This window comes from Acanthochromis polyacanthus, chromosome 16, assembly GCF_021347895.1.
Source record: "Acanthochromis polyacanthus isolate Apoly-LR-REF ecotype Palm Island chromosome 16, KAUST_Apoly_ChrSc, whole genome shotgun sequence".
NCBI classification, from domain to species: Eukaryota; Metazoa; Chordata; class Actinopteri; family Pomacentridae; genus Acanthochromis; species Acanthochromis polyacanthus.
Window position 1 is genome coordinate 38920076 of NC_067128.1, and position 13146 is coordinate 38933221.

General features: G+C 41.7%; 1 protein-coding gene and 1 long non-coding RNA gene across 6 annotated transcripts in view; both read left to right on the forward strand.

The window, feature by feature from the left end:
• LOC127530337 (lymphokine-activated killer T-cell-originated protein kinase homolog) overlaps positions 1-13146 on the forward strand; it is a 349629-nt gene that overhangs the window by 309424 nt on the left and 27059 nt on the right. The gene's annotated exons all lie outside the window — the stretch shown is intronic.
• LOC127530346 (uncharacterized) lies at positions 7324-10088 on the forward strand. The gene is made up of 4 exons (XR_007936918.1): positions 7324-8585; positions 8726-8834; positions 8961-9019; positions 9404-10088. It is a non-coding gene; the product is annotated as an uncharacterized LOC127530346 (long non-coding RNA).

Genomic DNA, 13146 nt, shown 5'->3' on the forward strand with positions numbered 1-13146 from the left:
ATATATCAATATGTTAAGTTAGTTAACAATAATTCAAATGTGGTTGCCTCTGTTACATTACTTGCTAATGAGTTTATTCTTGGAATAAACCCAGTCCTCTTTCATTTCTGGGCAGAAGATGTGCTCACAATTGCTCTCCATGTATTTAAGTCTTTTGGTCCCAAAAGAGGAGAGTCAGGGAGGAGAAAAAAGAATAGGCTATCTATGGTATAAATTTACAACTATTTTTTACTCCTTCTCTTTCTAATTCTATCTCAGAATTTTGATTTTCAGATTTTTTAATGATTATTTCCATAACAAAGAGCAGAGTCAGGCAGGAGATGGACCAGAGGCGGCGGCCAGCAGTAATGTTGACCATGCAGGGTCTGCAGAGGTGAAACAAATATATAAGTGGCTGAGAAAAAAAATATGTATCTATGGGTTAAAGTGATTTTGAGGTTAAATTCTACTGCAATTTTTACTCTTCCTTATGCTATTTCAGAATTTTTCTTACCACATTTTTTATGTTTATTGCCATAACAGAAAGAGCAGAGTCAGGGAGGAGATGGATCAGAGGCCAGCAGCAGGGACAAGGATGTCGGGTCTTTACAGGTAAGGAGAGATTATAACTTCCTGAAAATAAGATATCTATTGCAGGGAGAAACCAGGCAGTACTGATCATTTCATGTTCAGTGTTAGGCACCTTTGGCTACTCGTCCAGTAGATGTTGAAGGGACATTGTTGTCAACTCAACTAGAGTTTGGCCACTAAAACTTTAGATTTTATAGTTTAAAATTTTATACTTTATAGTTTAAAGAACTAGTCTAGTTGGTCCCCTGGTATTGTACTGTGGCTGTTAGGGATTATGTGGTTCTTTAGCCACTAAGGACGGTGCAATTAAATGTAAGAGAATCATAAATCGCTCTGAAAAATTTGTCCCCCTCACTTCTGAGATGGTGGTTACGCCCATGCCTGTCTTTATTCCAATAAAACATAAATCATCATGGTAACATATCAATTTAAACTGGCTTATTAGAAAACTATATGGGAAAAATACAGGAAAGAAAAAATAAACCAGCAGTCAGTTGGTGACTCCATGCTTCGTGCGTAAATTAGGCTACTGTGACACCACGGCACCGTTTCAAACTTGAGCGATTACACTGGTCTGGAGAAGCCACAGATGGAAAAGCAGTAGCACTCGAGATGGCATCATGGCTCCAAAAAGGAAGTTCAGGAGTGGGCTGAATATCTGCTGCTAATCATGTGCATGTGTATTTTAACCCAATTACAAGCTGTGCACGTGATTTGGTAGTTGCCCTGTGCATGTTTTGGGACCACAAAAAAATCTTGCTTAGGGCCACCAAAGTCCGAGGGCCGGCCCTGCACAGAAAGCAAATAGACCTGTAAAAGGATTTGTACTTGATCCGAAAAAGTGGTATCAGTGCATTTCTCGCTGGTTCAAACGGTCAGTCAGGCCAGTTTGTTTAAATGCAAAGCTTATGGAGAGTCCTTTACAGTTTTCTTTTTTAAGAAGTTGAGCGCAAGGAGGAGGGGTTTGTCACACTTTTCTGGAAAAGGTTAAAAGCAAAATGATCAAAGTAATTAGTTGCAAAAATCAGAAAGGGAATTAAAGTTGCCTCAGAGGAATCTAATCTGCTACAGAGAGTTCTGGAGACAGCTGGAAGTAAAATGAATGCAGAGTAATGACATATCCAAAACATATGGTCCAAAATATGCATCCGGCAGAAATGTGCAAAACCATTGTCCCCTCCAGTTGAGCCTTTTATCATGGGTAAATTTATGCCGATTGATGATGCTTCCCAGTTGAGTTGCAGCCTATCAGATATCACAGTTGTGATGTGATTTCTTGATTGGTTAGAGACACCTCTGCAGCGTCTCCTCTTTATTATGTCTATGGAGGAGAGTCTCCTCAAGGACTGATCACAGCAGCAGAACCCTGAACCACAAGTTAGGGATGAGACAGATGAAGATGAGTCGGTTGATAGTTTTGATAATTTGCTCGCCCTCAGTCACAGGATGTACATACATACATGCTGATGTTGTAAAGAGTAGTGTTGGAGATTTGCCCTTTAACTGATGTTCTGTGAAATTTAAGTTGCGATGGAACGGTTTCCTTGCAGAGGAAAAATGGACGATAGCGTTATTAGAAACTGCAACACTTATTTTATTTTATTTCTTTAAAATGAAATGTTTATATTTTTTCTTTTAATTAATTTTAAGGTTTGAATATCTGTGAACACTTATTTGAACAGAATAGAGATTCTGATATTGTTGACAAGTATGTGTTGTAAAAAAATAATGTTGGAGATGTGCACTTATGTTGAAATAAATCCACATTGTGAAGCAACCCTTACTTGCACTGAATTGGAAGTATTTTAGAAAAATACACTGAATTACAGGGCTTTACAGAAAAGTGTGCTATTGTAGACTTGACATGTAGTTACATGATTTTAATATTAATGTCAGGCCGAGTGGGGTGTATGATTCAGATTAAAACTTTTAAAATAAAATTTAAATTGGGTAATTTGGATTAAGAAGCAATTAAAGCTGACAACGCCACCTTGTAAGGGACGAGGACCCGATTAAAAGAGGTTCTTAACCCAGAGGTGAGCAGAGGATAAAACAAAATTTACTCCGTTCCAGTAAATTTGTCTACAAATAAGTGTTAACAATAAAAATTTAGCAGACTAAAAGTTCTTAAAGTCACTAAGGAATTGGTGACCACTGGACTCGTCACGCGGGGCCTCTTCTTTGGTGGGGGGGGGGGGGGTCAGGGGAGCTTCTCCAGTCCTCCGGGGCCACGGCGCTGCTCCTCGCGATTACACAGGCTCTGGAGCCTGGGACAAAGAGAGGATCTGCCAGTGGGGGAAAGCAGTAAAGGACCCACGCGTATCCCTCCCGTGTGTGGTGACTCACCGGGTCTGAGCGGCTATATCTAAGCCGCCCAGTATGGCGCAAACACTCGTTGAGCACCGCCGTGCGTTCCAAAACTGGCCCCACTTCGTGGCTCCCGTGCGTAAGATGTCAAGAAATTGTCCAAAATGACATGAAACTGATCTAAAATTACAAAGCATTCTCCAAAATTACTCGAACATGGTCTAAGCTTCAGGACAAACCAGCTGGAGAAATGTCTTCCAGAACCTCCGGCTGGTTTCTCCTGAAGCGCTGCGGTCTCCTCATCCTGTAGATGTTGAACTATTTCCATGCTCTCTCTCTCTCTCTCTCTCTCTCTCTCTGTTCGTCCTGGCTTGGTGCCGGTGCTGTGCGCCCTTGTTCAGCCTAGTAGTCTGCCATGTTGCTCGTTACACACCGCCATTCAGCGTCGCTTCTGCCCTGTTGCCTGTCGTGCTGCCGTTCACCGCTGCCTCTCCGCCGCTCGCCGTGCGGCTCCCCCTCTCTGCTGTTGATTATCTCTTTTGTTTGCTGTCATTGCCCCAGATTCTGTCCTGCGTAATCAAACTGATTGGCACCAGGTGCGCTCAACCAATGTTCACAGTCTCTGTTCCCGGCACACACAGGCAGGCAGTGGGCGTGACCTGAACCCATCCAGAAAAAAAAAGAAATATACAAAGAAAAGCAACACAAGGCATGCAATTTGGCAAACCAACACAGAAATCAAACAAATAATTTCACAACAAAATATAAGGAAACCACACACCAAATAATCATGCAAATAAAGAAAATCAAAGTAAATAAATATTCCCACATTAATAGGTCGTGATCTAAAGTGGGCCTGAAACTCCAGGGCTGAGCATGAATCCCACTCTGGCCCTGATATTCAGTCTCTGTTCCACAATGATTCTGGGTTTATAGGGTTTATTTATTTGTATTTAATCTTCTGTGGATGAATCCCGAGATCCATCAGAGCTGCCAGGAGAATTTCATTAAGGTAAGCGGCCATTAAGCACAAAATTACGCAGGACTGCTTGAACTGTGTTATTAGAAGGACTATAAGATGATTTTAGTGCAATAATTTGCTTTTCAGGATCTTGTTCTCACTAAGATGCTTCAATCAGAGGCGGATCTTGTCAGAAAAGGTTCAGGTAGCTTTGAGGCTCCACACATCTCTGACAGGCGATGGAAACTCGTGCGCATACGTGGAAAAGCGAAACAGAAATGGACAACATGGACGATTGTTTTAGCTGCAGATCAGAACTGGTCAAGCACAGTGCATCTTTTAAATCATGGCAACAGAAGGTGACGCGCACCTACAAAAGGCCTGTTGACGTTCGAACTTTCCATTTTGCATTTGGACTGTCAACATGAAGGTAAGAAAATTATTTTCATGCTTTTCTCATCAGCTGATCTTCTCTGAACACTGTGTTTTGCTGTATAACCGTACAGGAGAATGTGTAGATAAAACTGTTATTTTGTTACCTCCGCCAGGAGGTTATGTAATCATCGGAGTTTGTCTGTTTGTCTGATAATTAACAGCATAACTCAAAAAGTCATGGAGGGATTTTTCACCAGAGTTTTACAGAATGCCCGGAAGGCCAAAAGTAACAATCGATTAGTTTTTGGAGGTGATCCGGATCACCGTCTGTACAATTTTGAGAGATGGCATCTCTCAAAATTGTACAGTCCTTCAAAAAAAAATCCTGGATCCAGACGGTGATCCGGATCACCTCCAAAATCTAATAGATTGTTACTTTGGGCTTCCGGGCATTCTGTAAAAAATGGTGAAAATCCGTCCATGACTTTTCGAGTTATGTTAACAGACAAACAGACAAACAGACAGACAGACAAACAGATGGCCTGGCGAAGGTCTGCGCTCTCCGAGTGCGTTTCTAGTTTAACATGGAAAGTTCGGTGGAAAATGGCTGCTGGTCCATTTCTCATAAAATGTTCCAAATATGATCAGTTGTGTGTGAAGCATTGAAGGTCCTCGGAGCCTCTTTTTAAGGTTTCCGATCAAACGTTCAGTTTATCATGATGTGGATATTGATTTAAATGTGCCGAGACCAGTAAAATGAATAATTTACATGTTCACTATGAAAAACGTCAAAAATCTGCATTTTATAAATTGATATTTGTTATTTCACAATGTGGCTGCACATTGGAGTAGTGGTTGGCACTTTCGCCTTGCAGCAAGAAGATACCCGGTTCTGTATAATTTGGTTTCAGAAATTAAAAAGCAATATGGCGACTGGCCCATATTTCATAAAACACTAAGAAATGTGTATCTTTGGTAACCATGACGATGGAAGTATTTGAAGAAGCGTCGCGAGGGGAAACGTCCCGACGTCAGAACGTGCACGTGTAATATCCACATCAAAAATATGTATTTTTATAAACACTAATCATTGTTATTATTATTTCACAACAATTGGCACTAAATGTATGTTATTTTCACTGTATTTAAATCGGCAAAATATAGTTAATTTACAAATATTTGCTGTTAGCTACAAGAAAAAAATGTGTACATTGGGGATGGAAATCAAATAGTAAATGCTAATGGTAGTTTGCATGTTCTCCCTGTGCATGCGTGGGTTTTCTCCGGGCACTCCGGCTTCCTCCCACAGTCCAAAAATATGCTGAGGTTACTTAAAAATTCTCTATACACCGCTTTATCCTCACTCGGGTCGCGGGGGGTGCTGGAGCCGATCTCAGCTGACTCGAGGGAAGGCAGGGGACACCCTGGACAGGTCGCCAGTCTGTCGCAGGGCTACATATACAGACAAACAATATGAAATGAGTAGTACTGGGGCTGCACAAGGAACAGTCCTGGCTCCATTCATTCTGTGTACATCTGACTTCAAATACAGCACTGAGTCCTGCCACATTCAGAAATACTCTGATGACACTGGCAATTTAGAGTAATCAATTAACCTCAGCATATTTTTGGACTGTGGGAGGAAGCCAGAGTTGATTATTATTTCGGTTATTTTAATATAATTTTTATTTAAATACATCACAGATGTTTCCTGTGGTTTCCATTATTTTTTAACCCATATTCACAGTGGTTTACTGTATTATTATTGTTAAAAATAGTGGAATAGTGTATTGTCCAAGTGAAAAAGAACAGCAAATATCTGTATTTATTTTGTCAAACATTATTATTATTATTATTATTATTATTATTATTATGTAGTAGTAGTAGTATTTCAGAAAATATAATCTGTAATACAATAATTATTATGTTGGTTCTACTTTAATATTATTATAATTTAAATACTTTACAGATATTTTAATCTATATTCACAGTTGTTTACTGTATTATTATTGTTAAAAGATCATTTTTGTAAAACAGATTTAGTGTTTTGCATTTTGATGCATGGTATTTATGGAATTTGGAGTTAAAATAAGTGAAATGATGGAGAAGTAAAACGAGGAGCATTCATGAGAGCTGGTTTGTGACGTTGCAGAGCTGTGTGAGTTTTTAGTCTCTGCTGACTAAAGATAAACAAAGTGAGGATTTTAGTTGAGAAGTTTTCTTTCTGGATTAGTCTCTGAGCAGAAATGTGAAGCATCTTCCTGAAACCCTGAAGCTGGAGTCGATCAGAGACTCGGGGTGCAGCAACATGTTCTCCTCTGAGTTCCTCTGAGGTTCTCCTGAGCGTCCCTCTTTGAGCAGCTTCACCTCTTTGCTCCAGTTTCCTGAGTCTGTGTTGAAATGTTGTTTTTGTTTCTGTTTCCAGCGGACGTCGGACCCCAGCGACTCTCCAAGGTACAGCACACCCTCACCTCCACCATGCGCTCCCTCCTCCTCCCCCCCTCCCTCCAAGCGTCCTCGCTTGTCTCCCTCCCCCTCTCCTCTCTCCTCTTCCTCCCCCTCTTCCTCCTCCCCCCTCCCTCCAAGCGTCCTCGCTCTTCTTCCCCCCTCTCTCCTCTCTCCTCTATTCTTTTTCCCTGCATCTTTTCCTCTTCCCACCCTGTCCCCTCCTCCCCCTCTTGCTCTGCTTTTTCTGCCCTCCCTCACTCCATCTCTCCTCCTCCTTCTCCTCCCCCCATCTCTCCTTCCTTTCCTCTTCACCTGTCCCTCCCTGAGGACTCCTCGTCCTCCTTCTCCTCCTCCGATTCTTTTTTTTCTCCCATTCTTCTCCCACTCGTTCGTCCCTCCTCTCCCTCTCGCTCTTCTTCTCCCATTCCTCGGCCTGTCTCTCCTGACCCCTCCTCCTCCTCTTCCTTCTCCTCCTCTGAGTCTTTCTATTCTCCCATTCTTCTCCCACTCGTTCGTCCCTCCTCCCCCTCTCGCTCTTCTTCTCCCATTCCTCGGCCTCTCTCTCCTAACCCCTCCTTCTCCTCCTCCGATTCTTTTTTTTCTCCCATTCTTCTCCCACTCGTTCGTCCCTCCTCTCCCTCTCGCTCTTCTTCTCCCATTCCTCGGCCTCTCTCTCCTAACCCCTCCTCCTCCTCCTGATCTTCTCACTCTTCTTTTTCTAAAAAAAAAAAAACAAAAAACCCTCTTCTTTTTCTAAAAAAAACTCTTCTTTTTCTCAAAAAACTCTTCTTTTTCTAAAAAACAAAACAAAAAAAACTCTTCTTTTTCTCCCTTCCCCCCTCTCTCCTATCTACTCCCCCTCCTCCCCCTCTCACCCTTCTTTTTCTCCCCTCCCTTGGAGTTGCAGGATATCGGAGGACTCTTCTTCCCCTCCAAGTTTTTCTGTTGAGGGACCTCCTGACAAACATACAGAATGCTGACAAACATGCAGGAGGTCCTCTCTTAGCATTTTTTTCTAACCAGTGTGTGAGTTTCTCTCCTCAGATGCCTCCTGCCTTACCTAAGAGGGCTGCTGGACTTCCTGCCAGCCAACCTCCAGGTAAGAAGGTTCACAAACCTTTCATTTCATTAAATTTACCCCGTTTTGTTTTAAACATTTTAGCTACGTGTGATTTTCTGGATGTGATCTGGTCAATTTTTATTTGAATGAATCTCTTGTGATTATGTCTGATCAGATCTATTCCAACTTTATTTGGATGAATTTTCTTCGACTGTATTTTGTGTGATTCTGTCTGAGCTCGGTTCTTGTCGGTGGGACTCTTGTCAGGGTGCCCGTCAGAGGTGTGGGCGGATCTGGGGGGCATTGTGGGAAACCTCCTGTGGTGCCCCCCCTCACAGTGAAGCTCCGCTCTGTCAGAAGGTGAACAGGATGCAGACGGCATGTCACAGAAAAGCAACATGTGCGTCTGTATCCCACCCTGGACCCACAGTGGAGTCCACAGTGACAAGATCACAGTTCAGGAGAGTCACACTGGGATTAAAAGGGGTGGTTAAATGTGTTATTTAAGATAGTAAGTGTAGTGTGAGGGTGAAAGTCTCGCTGCCAGAGGGAAGTTTCCAGGAGAGGTACGTAAGGATCCCTGTGAATGCTGCTGCATGAAACGGTGAGTTTTGGATTTTGACTTTGCATTCATATATCTAATATTTTTGAAATCTCAACAATAACACACGTCGACAAGATTCTGCCGCGTTTTTCTTTTTGATTTCTTTCAGACTGATGATCTCGGGACCCAAGACCAAGACAAGGACGACCCCAAAGACGATTTGAAGACGAGTGACCGAGCCCCAACAGAGATGAAGCCAGAGACGACGACCGCCCTCTGTGAGGAGAAGAAACTTTATTGAGATTTTACCGGATGCACTGGTAATTTAAATGTGAAAAGAAAGAATGAGCCAACAGACACTGCAGGGATTTAGTATGTAGCACATCACAGTCTGACAAAATGTAGTGATGTCAGAATCAATTGAAAAATACATCTGTATCTCTCTCTCTTTTTTTTAAAGAATTGGTGCTTCAACGACATCAAGCAGATTCAGACAGGATGGACCAGAGATGACGGGAGGCAGATCCAGGACCAGTGCATGACTCGTGAGACCATGCAATTAACACAAGGTAAGTTTATCAAATAAACTGGCTAATTAGAAACTTAATGTTAATATGAATATGTGAAGTCATTTAGCTCAGATGTAATTATTTGTCTGAGTCAATTAAAGTTTTCTCTCTTTTTGCTGTCTTTAGAGCCATCTCTCCAAGACCCCCGATCTTATGAAAGATCAGATCAATAACCAAATGAAAAGGTGACTTTGAACACTAAAATGCACCATCTCTGCAGTTCACCTTTGTAATGTCTCTAAGTTCTGTTAGTTGTTCATCTCCCACCTGCCTCTCCCTCAGAATTTCTATCTGAATTTTCAGAGTTCTTCACTAATTTAGTCTTAGTACAGACAGAGTCATTACAACAGGTGACTTAAATATCCATGCAGATGCTGTGAATGACAGCTTTAACTGCATTTAGCTCATTGTTACACTCAGTTTTTTCTCAAAATGTTCATTTTCCAACCCAGGCTGCTGGAGGATTTCACATGATGTATTCCTCTCTCCTCTCTCCTCTCCTCTTTATGTCTTCAAACAGTTAGACGCCACCTTTGTATGTCACTGACTTTGTGTTTTGTCCTCTGCAGGTTTCTCTGGATCTGGAGCTGCATGTTTCTGATCTGCTGTTGTCGGCCTCAGCGACCTCCAAAGTCTTCATGTTCTCTCCTTCCTCTCTACCCTCAACCCAACCAGAAGGTTTTTAAAACTTCCCAACAACAGGAAGTTTTTTTCCTTCACACTGGGACCACATGGTTGATCTGATCAACTGCAAAAAGAGAGATCCTCAAATAAAAAACAAAGGAACACAACAGAACTCTGTTTGTTTTAAAGTGTAACATAATGCACCCTTCCTTTTATACTTATTTTTGGAGAGCATGTGTTATGGTTCCAAACTAAATTAGTTTAAAAAATGTGCTTTCAAACCACTGGTTTCTCACAAACACCTGGACTCCATCTTAAAACTGCACAGCATTTGAACATACTGCTGGTTGAGTGTTTACTTGGAGTAAATACACTAACATTAACAGATTGTATCTGAAATTCAGTCATAATGTGCACCAACTAGTGTCTGTTGTGGTTGACAATAAAGTAGCTATTCTGTTCTATTCTGATTAATCCCTGCTTATGCTGCATCCTTGTCCTAGATTACAGGATGCATTCAGTCCCTGGATGTGTTCCAGGCAGAAAAGTTAGATTTGGTTACAATAGGAGGAGCAGTTTAAGTGTTTCGGTCTTGTAGATTGTTCCAGAATGAAAAGTGCAGATTTGAAATCCTCAGTGTGTGTGTGGTCAGTCATTAGAGATGCTCCAACCTGAGCTGTGCAACATAACCAACTATTATGCATTGTTGCCTGTTTTGGTTCTCCCTTGTGTCGTATGCTGTTCACTGCAATTCAACAGTTTCATTTATCAGACGCTTTTATCCAAAGCAGCGCATCTGAAGTAGATACAACACACAGTTGATGAACCTGAACACATCGTCAGTGATGCTTCCTGGACTGTTTCGGCTCTTTCAACATCACACTCCATCACCCAGGACACCCAGGCAGAGTAGATCAGGTTGTGTCTAGGGGTCGCAGCGCCCCCAACAGGTACCTAGTACATAACACATCGACTTAAAGGGGAACTTCGTTTTTTTCAACCTGGGGTCTGTTTTCATATATCATTTCATACATGTGAGTGATGGAGAAATGAATTTTTGACACAGCTCCAGTATTTAGCCAGGCAGGCAACTTAGCAGCTCAGCTAGCGAAAAGTATGGGGCAACTTGCCCCCCCCCGCATCAAAGTCCGCCCTAACGTGCTTTTTTCCCCACACTGACCGGCTCGGATAGTCTCAATGAGTGTCCCACAACATACTAGAGATGAGAAGTGAACGAAAACCTCAACATTACCTGGCGATCGCTCTTTGTTGTGGTCTGTATCCAAATCTCAGGACGCTAGAAAGCAAATCTCATTAAAGTTTCCCTTTAATGTCTGCCAAAGTCCAGATACTAATGTGCCTCAAATCTGACACGTGTTAGATTCATGTTTGAAACAATAATGCTCAGTTTGCACTGAATGTAATTCTGGGATTTTGCAGAAACATTCTTACACCTCATTCAGTCCTGTTTTCTGCCCACACCTGCTGGTTATCAGACTATTTCCTCTGACTTTAATAAACACCTGCAGCATCACACGTAGCAGCAAAAACCATCAGTTCTCTATGTGCATTTACACACGTGTCTAGGCAATGGTGACTTCTTTAGTGAAAGTGAGATGGAAGCTTCATGAAGCAGTGAACCACTTTGACAGAAGAGTGACATCTGCTGGCTCTGTGTCAGAACAGCATCTAAGTGGAAAAAACTTCTCCACAGTCAGAGGTGTTTGAAAGATCGAAAACAGAATGAACAAGAGTGGCGCGAAGAAAGCAAGAATTAAAAAGAGGAACGCTCTGGAAACACATGCAGCCAAATGTGCTGTCACTGTGGACTTTTTCACTAAAACGAGCTCGTGGTTTGAAACGACAAATGAGGACAATGAAACGGTACAACAAGATGTTGAGCTTTGCTTTCAAACCACCGTTCAAATTAATTATGAAGTCAGTGAATTGTGTTGCCTTGTGGCATATCTCATAATATTATATCATTTAAATAAAAATATGATGCCAGGCCACATAACTGGGAAACTTTGTCTTGTAGCCCCTCAGAGTAAAGAAATCCAGCACCAAGCAGCAGCCATGAGTCCAGAATGGTTCATTGAATCAAGATGAATGATATGAATATCCCTCCATTCTCTATACACCGCTTTATCCTCACTCGGGTCGCGGGGGGTGCTGGAGCCTATCCCAGCTGACTCGGGCGAAGGCAGGGGACACCCTGGACAGGTCGCCAGTCTGTCGCAGGGCTACATATACAGACGAACAATTTAGAGTAATCAATTAACCTCAGCATATTTTTGGACTGTGGGAGGAAGCTGGAGTACCTGGAGAAAACCCACGCATGCACAGGGAGAACATGGAAACTCCATGTAGGAAGATCCCAGGCCCACCCCGGGATTCAAACTGGGATCTTCTTGCTGCAAGGCAAAAGTGCTAACCACTACTCCACTGTGCAGCCCTGATATGAATATGCATTTTTAAAATGTGATTTATTGTCAGAAGCAGAGCCAGGGGAATCAAAATAGCAGTTTCTCACTTCTTTGAACAAGTTGTAAATGCTTTGGTACATCCATGCAAATGATTATGTACAATTCTCTGCTGTTTCGTACATGATCAGTTGCTTATGTCATGTTGATCAAAATGTACAATAGGTCTCTGTTGAATAATCTCAATCTCCACAACATTTGGGCATTAATTCATCGCATAAGTCTTAACATGTAAAATGATTTAACAAGTTGTCATAATAGGGCCGCACAGTAGAGTAGTGGTTAGCACTTTTACCTTGCAGCAAGAAGATCTCTGGTTCAAATCCTGGGGTGGGCCTGGGATCTTTCTGCATGGAGTTTGCATGTTCTCCCTGTGCATGTGTGGGTTTTCTCTGGGCACTCCGGCTTCCTCCCACAGTCCATAAATATGCTGAGGTTAATTGGTTATTCTAAATTGCCTGTAGGTGTGAGTGTGATTGTAGCCCTGCAACAGATTGGCTCCAGCAACCCTAGTGAGGACAAAGTGGTATATAGATAATGGATGGATGGAAGTTGTCATAATATGTCAGTGATATTTCTATACATTTTCATTCGATGTTTTTTTTTCTAAATCTGTCCTGAATTTGTAAATTGTTCCAAGGTAAATCTTGAATTTCTCCATGAGGAAATGTGTGAAGAATTCGGATTTTCTAAAATCTCTCAAAGACGCAAGAGAAGATATTTGTGATGTGGATGAGTATTTGTGTCCCAACAGACAGGAACGTTAGGAGATGTAAGAAGACAGCATTGTAATTCCTACAACACTGCATGTACAGTTTTCCCTGAAGATTGTCCTATATTCATATTTCTACTTTTGTTTTTCTTTTTGCTATGCAGGGCTGTATTCCTTTCTGTATCACAATAACGTGGTCTGTCAACAAAATACAATACAAACAGTAAAAACCTAAATGTGAATCTTGTCCAGTCTCTTGCAATCAATCTCCCACATACACTAAGGTGTAACTTACAATTTACAATAACTGGCATCAAAACTTTACCCATAGTTTATATCAGAACATCCCTCCACAGTACACTGTTACAATGACAACATGACTAAGCAATTTGACTGTTTTATCCACACACAATGACTTGTCATTCTGATGACACTGACATGTTCATTGACACAGATATTTACTCTTGAGAAATGAACTAAGGATTTTGAGCAA